Genomic DNA, 16,750 nt, shown 5'->3' on the forward strand with positions numbered 1-16,750 from the left:
GGAAAAATTGCAAGAAACTGTTTATACTATGCATTGGCCTTTACTATGTGTGCATGAGTTGTTCTTTTATGACATGCCGATGCATAGGAAGAGAGTTATACTTCGTCATTACTTGATATATGTTACTTTGTGCTCACTATTAAATGCCAAATCATTGCTAATTAAAATTGGCTTTGATATACCTTGGGGTCCGGGTGGATCCATTACTTGAGCACTATATGCCTAGCTTAATGGCTTTAAAAAAAGCGCTGCCAGGAAGACAACCCGGAAGTTTTAGAGAGTCATTTATTTCTCTTGAGTGCTTTTATATAGTTCAAAAACAAAAAAATAAAGAGGGGAACCCTAAACTTTTCAAAAAGAAAAGCGAAAGTGAGAAAGACGAGCATTGTTGAAGTGGGAGCTAGCCTTGAACTTGTTCATGCTCACGGAAACTTTGTGAATCTTGATTACAGAAACTTTTCAACAAAAATAATTATCCCCTTGTACAATTCCATTGTATTATAAAAATAATGTGCCAAGGTTTGCCTTTAGGATGTTTACAATGCTTGTTGGTTTGTGCGGTGCAGGACAGAAACTTTGGCTGTAGTGCGTGATTTTTAATTTTTTACTGGAATGTCAAATGGTTCTGATTCTTTTTGCACTGTCTTTCTATACAAATTTTTTATTTTTCCTAATTTGGAAGAATTCTTCAAGTATCAGAAGTATGGTGAATGTTCAGATTATTACAGACTGTTCTGTTTTAGACAGATTCTGTTTTTGATGCATAGTTTGCTTGTTTTGATGAAACTATCAATTTATATCAGTGGATTAAGCCATGAAAAAGTTATATTACAGTAGCTACAATGCCAAAAAAAAATGAATTTGTTTGCAACAGTACTTAGAGTAGTGATTTGCTTTATTATACTAACGGATCTTACCGAGTTTTCTGTTGAAGTTTTGTGTGGATGAAGTGTTCGATGATCGAGAAGGACTCGATATGAGGAGAAGGAGGAGAGGCAAGAGCTCAAGCTTGGGGATGCCCGAGGCACCCCAAGTAAATATTCAAGGAGACTCAAGCGTCTAAGCTTGGGAATGCCCCGGAAGGCATCCCCTCTTTCTTCAACAAGCATCGGTATGTTTTCGGATTTGTTTCATTCATGCGATATGTGCAAATCTTGGAGCGTCTTTTGCATTTAGTTTTCATTTTTCTTTTATGCACCATGCTGGTATGAGGTAGTCCTTGGTTGATTTATAGAATGCTCATTGCACTTCACTTATATTCTTTGAGTATGGCTTTATAGAATGCTTCATGTGCTTCACTTATATCATTTGAAGTTTGGATTGCCTGTTTCTCTTTACATAGAAAACCGCCATTTGTAGAATGCTCTTTTGCTTCACTTATATTTGTTAGAGCGTGGACATATATTTTGTAGAAAGAATTAAACTCTCTTGCTTCACTTATATCTATTCAGAGAGATGACAGGAATTGGTCATTCACATGGTTAGTCATAAAATCCTACATAAAACTTGTAGATCACTGAATATGATATGTTTGATTCCTTGCAATAGTTTTGCGATATAAAGATGTTGATATTAGAGTCATGCTAGTGGGTAGTTGTGGATTAGTAGAAATACTTGTGTTGAGGTTTGTGATTCCCGTAGCATGCACGTATGGTGAACCGTTATGTAACGAAGTTGGAGCATGAGGTATTTATTGATTGTCTTCCTTATGAGTGGCGGTCGGGGATGAGCGGTGGTCTTTTCCTACCAATCTATCCCCCTAGGGGCATGCGTAGTAGTACTTTGCTTCGAGGGCTAATAAACTTTTGCAATAAGTATATGAGTTCTTTATGACTAATGTGAGTCCACGGATTATACGCACTCTCACCCTTCCATCATTGCTAGCGTCTTCGGTACCGTGCATTGCCCTTTCTCACCTCGAGAGTTGGTGCAAACTTAGCCGGTGCATCCAAACCCCGTGATATGTTACGCTCTATCACACATAAGCCTCATTATATCTTCCTCAAAACAGCCACCATACCTACCTATTATGGCATTTCCATAGCCATTCCGAGATATATTGCCATGCAACTTCCATCATCATCATATACATGACTTGAGCATTTATTGTCATATTGCTTTGCATGATCGTAAGATAGCTAGCATGATGTTTTCATGGCTTGTCCGTTTTTTGATGTCGTTGCTATGCTAGATCTTTGCACATCCCGGTACACCGCCGGAGGCATTCATATAGAGTCATATCTTTGTTCTAGTATCGAGTTGTAATATTGAGTTGTAAGTAAATAAAAGTGTGATGATCATCATTATTAGAGCATTGCCCCAGTGAGGAAAGGATGATGGAGACTATGATTCCCCCACAAGTCGGGATGAGACTCCGGACAAAAAAAAAAGAGAAGGCCCAAAAAAAAGAGAAAAAAAAACAAAAAAATGAGAGAAAAAGAGAGAAGGGGCAATGTTACTATCCTTTTACCACACTTGTGCCTCAGAGTAGCACCATGTTCCTCATATGGAGAGTCTCTTGAGTTATCACTTTCATATACTAATGGGAATTTTTATTATAGAACTTGGCTTGTATATTCCAACGATGGGCTTCCTCAAATGCCCTAGGTCTTCATGAGCAAGCAAGTTGGATGCACACCCACTTAGTTTAAGTTGAGCTTCCATATACTTATAGCTCTAGTGCATCCGTTGCATGCCAATCCCTACTCCTCACATTGACATAAATTGATGGGCATCTCCATAGCCCGTTGATTAGCCGCGTCGATGTGAGACTTTCTCCTTTTTGTCTTCTCCACATAACCCCCATCATATTATTCTATTCCACCTATAGTGCTATGTCCATGGCTCACGCTCATGTATTGCGTGAGGGTTGAAAAAGCTGAAGCGCGTTAAAAAGTATGAACCAATTGCTCGGCTTGTCATCGGGGTTGTGCACGATGTGAATATTTTGTGTGGTGAAGATGGAGCATAGCCAGACTATATGATTTTGTAGGGATAACTTTCTTTGGCCATGTTATTTTGAAAAGACATGATTGCTTTATTAGTAGGCTTGAAGTATTATTGTTTTTATGTCAAATGATAGACTATTGCTTTGAATCACTCGTGTCTTAATATTCATGCCATGATTAGACATATGATCAAGATTCTGCTAGGTAGCATTCCACATAAAAAATTATCTTTTTTATCATTTACCTACTCCAGGACGAGCAGGAATTAAGCTTGGGGATGCTGATACGTCTCCGTCGTATCTATAATTTTTTATTGTTCCATGCCAATATTATTCAACTTTCATATACTTTTGGCAACTTTTTATATTATTTTTGGGACTAACATATTGATCTAGTGCCCAGTGCCAGTTCCTGTTTGTTGCATGTTTTATGTTCCGCAGAAACCCAATATCAAACGGAGTCCAAACGGGATAAAAACGGACGGAGAATTATTTTGGAATATTTATGATTTTTGGGAAGTAAAATCAACGCGAGACGGTGCCCGAGGGGGCCATGAGGCAGGGGGCGCGCCCTGGACCCTCGTGGGCACCCTGTAAGGCGGTTGACGCTCTTCTTCGGCCGCAAGAAAGCTATTTTTTGGGGAAAAATCACGCCGAAGATTTCAGTCCAATCGGAGTTACGGATCTCCGGATATAAAAGAAACAGTGAAAGGGCAGCAGGAGAACGCAGAAACAGAGAGAGACAGAGAGACAGATCCAATCTCGGAGGGGCTCTCGCCCCTCCCACGCCATGGAGGCCAAGGACCAGAGGGGAAACCCTTCTCCCATCTAGGGAGGAGGTCAAGGAAGAAGAAGACGAAGGGGCCCCCTCTCCCCTTCTCTTCCGGTGGCGCCGGAACGCTGCCGTGGCCATCATCATCACCGCAATCTTCACCAACAACTTCACCGCCATCATCACCAACTCTTCCCCCCTCTATGCAGCGGTGTAACCTCTCTCTTACCCGTTGTAATCTCTACTTAAACATGGTGCTCAACGCTATATATTATTTCCCAATGATGATGGCTATCCTATGATGTTTGAGTAGATCCGTTTTGTCCTATGGGTTATTTGATGATCAAGATTGGTTTGAGTTGCATGTTTTATTATTGGTGCTGTCCTATGGTGCTCTCCGTGTCGCGCAAGCATGAGAGATCCCCGCTGTAGGGTTTGCAATATGTTCATGATTTGCTTATGATGGGTGGCGTGAGTGACAGAAGCACATACCCGAGTGAAAGGATCGATATAGTTGACTAGAGGGGGGGTGAATAGGCAACTAACAATTTTTAGTTTTTCTTTACCAATTTAAACTTTGCATCAAAGTAGGTTGTCTAGATATGCAACTAAGTGAGCAACCTATATGATGCAATGACAACAAGCACACAAGCAAGCAAGGGATTTAACACAAGTAAGCTTGCGAAAGTAAAGGGACGAGATAACCAAGAGTGGAGCCGGTGAAGACGAGGATGTGTTACCGAAGTTCCTTCCTTTTGAGGGGAAGTACATCTCCGTTGGAGCGGTGTGGAGGCACAATGCTCCCCAAGAAGCCACTAGGGCCACCGTATTCTCCTCACGCCCTCACACAATGCGAGATGCCGTGATTCCACTATTGGTGCCCTTGAAGGCGGCGACCGGACCTTTACAAACAAGGTTGGGGCAATCTCCACAACTTAATTGGAGGCTCCCAACGACACCACAAAGCTTCACCACAATGGACTATGGCTCCGCGGTGACCTCAACCGTCTATGGTGCTCAAACACCCAAGAGTAACAAGATCCGCTAGGGATAAGTGGGTGGAATCAAATTTCTCTTGGTGGAAGTGTAGATCGGAGCCTTCTCAACCAATCCCGAGCAAATCAACAAGTTTGATTGGCTAGGGAGAGAGATCGGGTGAAAATGGAGCTTGGAGCAACAATGGAGCTTTTGGGGGAAGAGGTAGGTCAACTTTGGGGAAGAAGACCTCCTTATATAGTGGGGGGAACAATCCAACCGTTACCCCCCAAAACAGCCCCGCAGAGGGCGATACTATCGCAGGAGGCAGCGGCACTACCGCTGAGAACAGCGGTACTACCGCTCCCCCGGGCGGTACTACCGTGAAATTTGGAGGGCAGGAGAGAGACGGACCCGAGCGGTACTGCCGCGGTGGTAGGGCGGTACTACCGCTCATGAGCGGCACTACCGCTCATGAGCGGCACTGCCGCTCTACTGCCGCTGCAAAGTACCGCACAATCCGACACGAGAAATGATGCCTCGAGTCGACGCGGTAGGGGCCTGGTACCGCAGCGGTACTACTGCTGAGGACCCACCGGCGGTACTACCGCTGCGGAGCGGTACTGCCGCCTGTGACCCCTAAGCGGTACTACCGCTGGGACCAGACACAGCGCAAAGAAAGGGGAAAGAGATCTCCAATGAAGCGGAAAGGCTCAGAGGGTGTAAAGAGAATGTGTACGTGTTGATTCCACCCTAGCCTTACTAAAGCGGACCCCCTCTTGATAGTACGGTGACTCCTATGAAACTAGTCCACCAAAAAGAAGCGAAAGAGCTAGACCGTCTTGAATGACACTGCGAGGGGAAAGAAATCGTCTCGTGCCAAAGGATGAATCTCTGAAATGCTCAAAGCACACGATTAGTCCGCAAACATGTTGTCACCAATCACCAAAACTACATCTAGAGAGATATGCCTTAACAATCTCCCCCTTTTTGGTGGATTGATGACAACCAGGGATTTGCACAAGGATATATCATGAAAGTAAAGATACTTAGAACTACAAAATATAGACGGGCTCCCCCTGAATGTGTGCACCTAGTTAGTACTGCCTTTGGAATGTAGGACACACACATTAGGATCAACACTCCCCCTATATTTTATAGTTCAACAACCTAAGCATAGGATACATGAGAGCAGGTAATATAACAGGATAGACAAGCAACTCATAAGATACCAAAGTACTAGAAAGACATAGATAAAGATAAGGTAGCATATGTCTTACACCATATGTCTAGAACTTAGGTCTCACTGGCACACAACCAAACAATGCAAATGGCGAGAAAACACAACGACACTACAAAGAAAACGACGAAACGACGACACCATAAACCACACCATAAAGCACAAATCCCTAAGCTCTCTCCCCCTTTGGCATCGAGACACCAAAAGGGCAAAGAGCAACGCTATGGCTCCAGGTGAAAGCAAACTGAGGAGCTCTCTCATCACATCCTGGTAGGGTCATCTGCACTGCCATCCTCAGTCGGAAACTGCTCGGTGTCGGAATCGGTCCACGGACAGTGCTGCTGAATCCACTCCTCTTCCTCAGTGATCTGGCCCTCAGACCCACTGACAACGGTCACACCCAGCTGACGCATGAGCTCCTTGTGACGCCCCTGGCCTTCTTCTCAGCCACATGAGTCATGTACTAACCATGAGACTCCATGCAGAAAAGCTTCTTCATCTTGCGCTTGAGCTTCTTTGCCCAAGAGGGCTCTGTCCCAGAAGGCTCATAATCCTCATCGTCATCATCAGCCTCAGCCCCGTTCTCGGTCTCCATGTCAGCAGCAGTAGATGGACCCCCGGATTTAGGGGCTGGGGTGCCCCAATTGTCCTTCTTCCTCAGACGCTTGATCTCATGAGAAACCAATTCTCCAGTTTCCAGCATCACCTAGGAATAGACACGTGCCCAGGCCTTCTCAATGAGCAGCATGATGAACGGACCATAGATCGGGCACTTGCGCTCAGAAATGGCAGTGAGAAGTTCAGACCACATAACATGAGAAATGTCCAGGGACTCACCAGTGTTTGCTTCCTTCTTATGCTGGCAGAAGAGAAGCATATCCACGAGATAGGACTGGACCATATCCAGATTCCCGATGCGAGGAAAGAGGGTCTCTCGAAAGACACGATGAAGGATGTCCAGAAAGGTAGACAGCTCATAGGTTTCCTTCTTAGTCACAGGGTGAACCTTCACAGTGCAGTAGGGCCAGAGGGCTTGCTTGTGAGTGGAGTTGACATTGCGGTGAGGGCGAAAGCCGACAGGAGTCTCAAGCCCGTGATCTTCCACCTCAAGTAACTCCATGAAGGCCTTCCACTTGACAGACAGTAACTTGCCATTTGTCATCCAGGTCAGAGTCCTTTCTTCATCAGTGCCAAGATGGACAGTAGCATAGAATTGAGCCACCAAATCTGCATCAAAGTCCTTGTTGAACTGCATGATTCTGAGAATGTTGAGCTGAGCACACATCTGAAGAGCTTCACCAAAGTACTCAGGATCATTTTCCATGGCATCCATGTCGATGGAGCAAACATCAACATAGAGATTCTTCTTGGCCTTGATCACATCAAAGTAGATCGCAAACTGAAAGCGGTTCCAGAACGGGCGGTTGACCAAATTGGGTTCTTGGTCTTCCGCATAGGGCTTGCGGCGACGCCTTTCCCAGAACTCCTTGGCAGACAACTCAGTCACAGTCTTGCCCCTTGGCTTCGACCTATTGGCAGGTTTCTTCTGGAGTTGAGGCGGAGGTGCCGCACTTGAGGAAGCACCTGCTGACTCAGAGGTGCGGTAGCGCTTTGATGTTGCACGACCGGGGTTGACACGGCGGACTTGCTGCTCAGGATGTTCATCACGTGGAACCAAACACACGAACAGAAGAGCCAACACGAAAGAAAGAGCATAAGCCTCCAAACAAAATAACATGGATCAAACAGTGGTAGGAAAATGATGGAATCGGGCAAGCAGCGGTAGTACCGCTGGCCATAGGCGGCAGTACCGCACGAGCGGTAGTACCGCTCCAGTGGGAGCGGTAGTACCGCTCAAGACTGGGAAACGGCGGTTCCTACTGCCGTGGTCAGATCCGGCACTACCGGACTTCCAAATTCAAAAATACTCCTACCAAAACTTAATCCACACAGTCTAGACACCTTCTCCAAACTACTCAAGCCGGGATTTAGCCAAAAAATGAGAGATGCAACCACTATTGCCCCAAAAACGCTAGATCTGAGAACTAGACAAAAAGACAGAAGGAACGAGGGCAATACCGGCATCCATGGCAAGAGGACGAGGTGGGGATCGACTCCACCAAAGGGAATGGAGAGGGATGGACCGGAGACGGCGGCCCGCCGGAGCCCTCCCGCGGCGAGGCGACGCTGGAGAGAGGAAGAGGAACGAGGGGGCGGTGCGAATGGGTATGGGAGAGGAGAAACCTCCCCCTGCCCCGACATAACCCCCTGGTCCCGCCCCCCAACGGTAGTACCGCTCGGGTGGGCGGTAGTACCGCTTGTCAACATAAGCGGTAGTACCGCGCACCACCAGCGGTAGTACCGCCCAGCGAGATGCAACTACTAGACAAAAGGGCAAAGATAAAAAAGGAACGGAAAAAAACGGCAAGAAGAGGAGACTAAGACAAGGCAGAGAGAAAGAAAGGCAAGAGACAACGAGGACCAACCACAAGACACAGCCTCTCCAAGGAGAGGGCGGTGGCCGGAGCCACCTATGTTTGAGTCAATTGGTATGGCACCGCGAAGAATTATCCTTGGGCCCATGACCAAAACTCGTCTTTGAAGCACAAGTACCATAAAAAATGGCTAATGTGGAAGAGTTTATCAATTTATGCATAATAAGGGGAGGGAGAGTTCGTTAAGAGAACAACACTCCCCCTATGTCCATGCCTACACCTAAACAAGATAACAAGTTGAGTATGGTGGGGAGTGCAAGTGTTCAAGCATAATTGCTCGAATCAATGATATTTAGCTCATGCCTTAACTCGCGAAATCGTGCTTCATCCAACGGCTTTGTGAAAATATCTGCAAGGTTATCATGAGTGTTGACATAGTTGAGCTCGATCTCCCCTCTCCTAATATGATCCCGGATGAAGTGATACCGAATCTCAATATGCTTCGTCTTGAAGTGTTGCACCGGGTTGAGAGAAATCTTGATGGCACTTTCATTGTCACACCAAAGAGGCACTTTGTCACAAATGACACCGTAATCCTTTAAAGTTTGCCTCATCCATAAGAGTTGTGCACAACAACTGCCGGCCGCCACATACTCCGCTTCGGTGGACGAGAGAGACACACAACTTTGCTTTTTAGAAGACCAACTTACCAAAGAGCAACCAAGGAATCGGCACCCTCCGGAAGTGGACTTCCTATCCACTTTGTCTCCCGCCCAATCGGAGTCCGAATACCCTACAAGCTTGAAGTTTGCTCCTCTTGGGTACCATAAGCCAAAGTTTGGGGTATGAGCCAAATATCGAAAGATTCGCTTGACCGCCACAAAGTGGCTTTCCTTAGGTGCGGCTTGAAAACGTGCACAAATTCCCACACTCAACATGATATCCGGTCTAGATGCACAAAGGTAAAGTAAGGAACCAATCATGGAGCGATATACCTTTTGATCCACATCTTTACCATTGGGATCGATGTCAAGTTGGCACTTGGTGGGCCTTCGAGTGGACGCCGGCTTGACATCACTTAGCTTGAATCTCTTGAGCATGTCTTGAGTGTATTTGGCTTGGTTGATGAAGGTTCCTTCTCTTCTTTGCTTTACTTCGAAACCGAGAAAGAACTTCAACTCTCCCATGGAAGACATCTTGAACTTTGAGGTCATGAGTGCGGCAAATTCCTCATTGAAAGCTTTGTTAGGGGAACCAAAGATAATGTCATCAACATATAGTTGGCACACAAACAACTCCCCTTTGACCTTCTTAGTAAAAAGAGTGGGGTCGATTAGCCCAACTTCAAACCCACGATCTTGTAACAACTCGGTAAGGTGGTCATACCACGCACGTGGGGCTTGTTTAAGGCCATAGAGTGCCTTATCGAGTTGATACACATGATCGGGAAAGTAGGGATCCTCGAACCCGGGGGGTTGCTTGACATAAACCAACTCATTAATAGGACCATTAAGAAAAGCACTCTTCACATCCATTTGTTGCAACTTAAAGTTGTGATGAGAAGCATAAGCAATCAACAAACAAATAGATTCAAGGCGAGCAACGGGAGCAAAGGTTTCACCGTAGTCGATACCCTCGACTTGGGAGTAGCCTTGTGCCACCAATCGTGCCTTGTTGCGGATGATGGTCCCATGAGCATCTTGCTTGTTCTTGAATATCCACTTGGTTCCAATGACATTGTGGTTCCCCGTTGGCCTTGGCACTAATCTCCACACCTTGTTGTACTCGAAGTTGTTGAGTTCTTCATGCATGGCATTAAGCCAATCCGGATCTTCGAGTGCTTCATATACCTTTTGGGGTTCCACACAAGAGACAAACGTGTGATGTTCATAATAGTTTGCCAATTGTCTACGAGTGCTTACCCCCTTTTGAATGCTTCCAAGCACATTCTTCATGAGATGACCCTTGGTGGAGAGCTTGGAAGCAATCTTGGCGGCACGACGCTCCAATTCCTCCTCGGTGGTGAGTTGAGGAGCGGTCACTTGATCATCTTGAGCGCCGTCTTGAGCTTGTTCTTGATCTTGAACTTGCTCGGGGGAGAGAACTTGACCTTGGGCATCACTTGGTGTGTCACCACCATCTTGAGCATGATCTTGCCCTTGGTCTTGTTCATGAGGATGAGGGCCTTCACTTTGTTCTTGGAAGCGTGTGGGCCTTGGGTTGGTGATGGCTCCACTTGAGTGGAGCATTGTCCTTCTCCTTCGGCCACAAGGGGTTCCTCAATGGGTAGGATAAAACCAACACCCATTCTTCTTATGGCTTGAGGAGGAATTTCATCACCTACATCACAAGTGCCACTTTGCTCCACTTGGGAGCCGTTACTCTCATCAAACTCCACGTTACACGTCTCCTCAATAACTCCCGTAGATTTATTGAGGACACGGTAAGCATGAGAGTTTGTAGCATAACCAACAAATATGCCCTCATAAGCTCTAGCCTCAAATTTAGACAACCGAACACCTTTCTTGAGAATGAAACACTTACACCCGAACACCCGAAAGTACTTGAGGTTGGGCTTGTTACCGGTGAGTATCTCATATGGAGTCTTGTTCAAGCCCTTGCGGAGGTAGAGCCGATTGGATGCATGACACGCGGTGTTGATGGCTTCGGCCCAAAAGTTGTATGGAGACTTGAACTCCGCCATCATGGTCCTTGCGGCATCCATCAACGTCCGGTTCTTCCTCTCCGCAACACCATTTTGTTGAGGGGTGTAAGGTGCGGAATATTGATGCTTGATCCCCTCATCACTAAGAAACTCATCCAAGGTGTAGTTCTTGAACTCGGTTCCGTTGTCACTTCTTATTGTCAAGATCTTTGCATTGTGTTGACGTTGGGCTTCATTTGCAAAGTCAATGACCGTTTGTTGGGTCTCACTCTTCCTCTTGAAGAAATACACCCAAGTGTATCTTGAATAGTCATCCACAATCACCAAGCAATACTTTCTACCCCCAATACTATCAAAGGATGGAGGCCCAAAGAGATCCAAATGAAGGAGCTCCAAAGGCCTCTTCGAGTAAATGAGAGTCGTGGGAGGCTGAGCCTTCTCATGAAGCTTTCCTTCGATACAAGCACTGCAAGAACGATCTTTAGCAAAACTAACGTTCGTTAGTCCACGGACATGGTCCCCCTTGAGAAGACTTTGCAAAGATCTCATATTGACATGGGCTAACGGGCGATGCCAAAGCCATCCCACGTCAACTTTAGCCATTAGGCATGTCGCGGTCTTAGTGGGTCGCTCCGAAAAGTTAATCACATAGAGACCGTTCTCGACATGCCCAACAAAGGCTACTTTAAGAGTCTTGCTCCACAAGAGGGCCGCGGTATCAATATCAAAGAAGGTGGCAAAACCCATGATTGCAAGTTGACGAATGGAAAGTAAATTGTATGCAAGGGACTCAACAAGCATGACTTTCTCGATCGTGAGATCATGAGAAATGACAACTTTGCCGAGTCCCAATACCTTAGAAGACGAGGCATCACCCCACTCAACATTGGTGGGCATAGATGGAATCTTTTGCACGTCCACCACCAAGTCCTTGCTTCCGGTCATATGATTTGTAACTCCACTATCGAGCAACCATGATCCCCCACCGAAAGCAAACACCTACAAGAGATCAATGCTTGGTTTTAGGTACCTATTTTGTAATGGGTCCTTTGATGTTAGTAGCAAGGGTCTTAGGAACCCAAATAGACCATTCAATATACTCATGAGGAGAACCAACAAATTTGGCATAAACATGCCCATCACTAGCACGGCATAGCACATAAGAAGGATTAAAGTCGCCGGCTTTGTTGGAAGGGGTGGCATTGCCCTTCTTGACACCGCCACCCTTCGCATTGTTCTTCTTCTCCTTGGAAGCACCCTCTCCCTCCTTCACAAAAGTTTGCTTGAGAGGAGGAGGTCGTTTGGTCTTGTCATTCTTCTTCTTGTTCTTGGGCTTGGGTGCGAACCCAATCCCCTCCTTGGCCACAACTTCCTTTTGATTGCTCAAAAGGTCGTTGAGGTTCTTCTCACCTTGTATGCATGACACAAGGCCTTTCTCAAGTTGCTCCTTCAACTTAGCATTCTCCTCAACAAGATACACATGCTCACAACAAGGGTTAGTAGCATTTGCATTATCAATTAACACCATATGAGGAAAGGTGGCTTTCTCCTTAGTTAGCTTCACTTGGAGTTGATCATGAGACTCCTTGAGGCTAGCATGAACACCCTTCAAGACTTTGTGAGCCTTGTCGAGAATGTCAAACTCCTCTTTGAGTCTAGCAAGATCAACCCCAAGCTTTGCCTTCTCGGAGTTTAGCACACGAGACACAACAAGAGCATTATCAAGATCTTTCTTTAACTTAGCATGATCATCGTTGTATGACTCCTCAAGAGCCAAACGAAGACCACGCTCTTCGTCAAGAGCATTGGAAAGATCCGAAATCTCATCGGCATAGTCACGACTATGCCCCTCCATCTTAGAGATGGTATCTTCGTGAGCGTCGATCATGTCATTGGCTTCACCAAGTTGTTCCAAGAGAGCAACGAAGTGCTTCTTGAATTTACCCTTGAGTTTACCCATAAAGGTCTCAAACTCATTTTCCTCCACATTTGTCCCCTCATGTTCATCAATGCTATCCGTCGAAGAAGGATGATTAATGATGGTAGTTTTGATGTTGGGGGTTACCTTGTTGGTGGCTTTAGCCATGGGGCACTTGGCGGTGATGTTCTCATTGGGTGAGTCGAAGAGAGACATCCGTGGAGTCATCGCAATGGCAACGGAGGCCATGGCAACCGACTCACCATCTTCATCATCGTCATCATCCTCATTGTACTCTTCTTGTACCACCAATGCCTTGGGAGGAGTCTTCTTGGTGAAGTTGCTCTTGTTGGGGAACGACTTGGCCTTGTCCTTTCGGATGAGCTTGCCACCATTGTCTTCCCTCTTCTCGTAAGGGCACTCCGCAACAAAGTGGCTCACATTGCCACAATTGAAGCAAGTCCTCACTCGTTGCTTGCCCTTTGCGCCACTTGAATTGTTCTTGTTGAAGTTTGGCCTTGTGTTCTTCTTGCTCCAAAATTGCCTTGAAGCAAGAGCCATGTGTTCATGATAGGCATACTTCGTATCTTCGAGGTTGATCTCCTCTTCTTCCTCTTCATCCTCTTCCTCCATACTAACCTTGGCCTTTAGAGCAAGGTTGGGCTTCTTTACTCTTTGAGAGTGAAGAACCGCATTGTCGGCAGTCTTGTCCAAGATGCTCATAGCAACGAACTCATCCAACACTTCACTTGAGGACAAGGTGTGGAAGTCCGACCTTTGACGAATGACGGAGGACATGGCTTTGTGGTAGGGCATCATTGCCTTGAGGAATTTGCGCTTGATCCAATTGTCATCCGTGTCCTTACTTCCATGATCTCGGAGAGAGACCGCGAGTTTGGTTACTCTCCGAAAAAGCTCACGAGGTTCTTCATCTTCTTTCATTGCAAACTCATCGGCTTCATCTTGCACCACTTCATAGTTGGAACGTTGAATGCTTGCGCTTCCCCGATAGAGGGAAACAACTTGGAGCCAAGCATCTTTGGCCACGGTGTAGGGCCGGAGATGAGGAAGATCTTCGGGTGGGATTGCTTCTTGGATGATGAAGAGAGCATTATCGTTGAATTGATGATCCACGACTTCTCTAGGAGTGAAGTTACTTCGGTCATGCGGATAGAAACCTTCTTCAATGATTCTCCAAAGGTTAGTGTTCACATGATTTAAATGACGCTTAAAACGATAGACCCAAGAATCAAAATCTACATTCTTCTCAATCTTAGGGGTCGGGCCGGCATGATTCAAATGAGTGGAAGGGAGCGGTCCACCATAGACAAGTGGAGGTTCCACATGGGCAAAGATGCCGGTGCCATTTTTACCACTAGAAGAAGGAGCTTTCTCGCTAGTAGCTTCCCCCTTGTCGGAGGTAGCATCCGTCACCTTGTTGGCGGGATCACCCACTTTCAACGGTGCGGTGAAAAGTTTAAGCCCTTCTAAGAATTTATTAAACATGCTTTCGACCTCGGTAGTCATGGAGGTTTTCAATGTGTCCAACGCCACATTGAATTCCTCACGAGAGACCGCGGTTCCCCCATCTCCCGTAGACGAGACCGGATTCACACCGGAGTGCTCCTCCACACCGTCTACGACATCAACCATACTCCTCAGACGGTAATGTCCTTAATATAGAGACGAGGCTCTGATACCAATTGAAAGGATCAATATAGTTGACTAGAGGGGGGGTGAATAGGCAACTAACAATTTTTAGCCTTTCTTTACCAATTTAAACTTTGCATCAAAGTAGGTTGTCTAGATATGCAACTAAGTGAGCAACTTATATGATGCAATGACAACAAGCACACAAGCAAGCAAGGGATTTAACACAAGTAAGCTTGCGAAAGTAAAGGGACGAGATAACCAAGAGTGGAGCCGGTGAAGACGAGGATGTGTTACCGAAGTTCCTTCCTTTTGAGGGGAAGTACATCTCCGTTGGAGCGGTGTGGAGGCACAATGCTCCCCAAGAAGCCACTAGGGCCACCGTATTCTCCTCACGCCCTCACACAATGCGAGATGCCGTGATTCCACTATTGGTGCCCTTGAAGGCGGCGACCGGACCTTTACAAACAAGGTTGGGGCAATCTCCACAACTTAATTGGAGGCTCCCAACGACACCACAAAGCTTCACCACAATGGACTATGGCTCCGCGGTGACCTCAACCGTCTAGGGTGCTCAAACACCCAAGAGTAACAAGAGCCGCTAGGGATAAGTGGGGGGAATCAAATTTCTCTTGGTGGAAGTGTAGATCGGGGCCTTCTCAACCAATCCCGAGCAAATCAACAAGTTTGATTGGCTAGGGAGAGAGATCGGGCGAAAATGGAGCTTGGAGCAACAATGGAGCTTTTGGGGGAAGAGGTAGGTCAACTTTGGGGAAGAAGACCTCCTTATATAGTGGGGGGAACAATCCAACCGTTACCCCCCAAAACAGCCCCGCAGAGGGCGGTACTACCGCAGGAGGCAGCGACACTACCGCTGAGAACAGCGGTACTACCGCTCCCCCGGGCGGTACTACCGTGAAGTTTGGAGGGCAGGAGAGAGACGGACCCGAGCAGTACTGCCGCGGTGGTAGGGCGGTACTACCGCTCATGAGCGGCACTGCCGCTCTACTGCCGCTGCAAAGTACCGCACAATCCGACACGAGAAATGACGCCTCGAGTCGATGCGGTAGGGGCCTGGTACCGCAGCGGTACTACTGCTGAGGACCCACCGGCGGTACTACCGCTGCGGAGCGGTACTGCCGCCTGTGACCCCTAAGCGGTACTACCGCTGGGACCAGACACAGCCCAAAGAAAGGGGAAAGAGATCTCCAATGAAGCAGAAAGGCTCAGAGGGTGTAAAGAGGATGTGTACGTGTTGATTCCACCCTAGCCTTACTAAAGCGGACCCCCTCTTGATAGTACGGTGACTCCTACGAAACTAGTCCACCAAAAAGAAGCGAAAGAGCTACACCGTCTTGAATGACACTCCGAGGGGAAAGAAATCGTCTCGTGCCAAAGGATGAATCTCTGAAATGCTCAAAGCACACGATTAGTCCGCAAACATGTTGTCATCAATCACCAAAACTACATCTAGAGAGATATGCCTTAACACCGAGTAAGTAGGTTGTTTGCGTATGGGATAAAGAGGACTTGATATTTTAATGCTATGGTTGGGTTTTACCTTAATGATCTTTAGTAGTTGCGGATGCTTGCTAGAGTTCCAATCATAAGTGCATATGATCCAAGTAGAGAAAATATGTTAGCTTATGCCTCTCCCTCATATAAAATTGCAATAGTGATTACCGGTCTAGTTATCGATTGCCTAGGGACAAATAACTTTCTCGTGACAAAAAGCTCTCTACTAAAACTAATTTAGTTGTGTCTTTATCTAAACAGCCCCTACTTTTTATTTATGTGCTCTTTATTATCTTGCAAACCTATCCAAAAACACCTACAAAGTACTTCTAGTTTCATACTTGTTCTAGGTAAAGTGAACGTTAAGCGTGCGTAGAGTTGTATCGGTGGTCGATAGAACTCGAGGGAATATTTGTTCTACCTTTAGCTCCTCGTTGGGTTCGGCACTCTTACTTATCGAAAACTGTTGTGATCCCCTATACTTGTGGGTTATCAAGAGTCTTCTAGACGCCATTGAATGCTTCTTTATCGGTATGTTTTAGGTTGTTTTCCTATTGAAACATGCCTACATTTTCATTGTATTTGGATTTTTGTTTGTAATGTGTGTTGAATCTTCCGATTTGCATCAAAAGA

At 46.3% G+C, this 16,750-nt stretch overlaps 1 pseudogene; it reads left to right on the top strand.

Moving 5' to 3' along the window:
* The window catches only part of LOC141026101 (uncharacterized), a 30,776-nt pseudogene that overhangs the window by 11,508 nt on the left and 2,518 nt on the right, over positions 1-16,750 (top strand).

This window comes from Aegilops tauschii, chromosome 6 (genome assembly GCF_002575655.3).
Source record: "Aegilops tauschii subsp. strangulata cultivar AL8/78 chromosome 6, Aet v6.0, whole genome shotgun sequence".
In the NCBI taxonomy this organism is placed as follows: Eukaryota; Viridiplantae; Streptophyta; class Magnoliopsida; order Poales; family Poaceae; genus Aegilops; species Aegilops tauschii.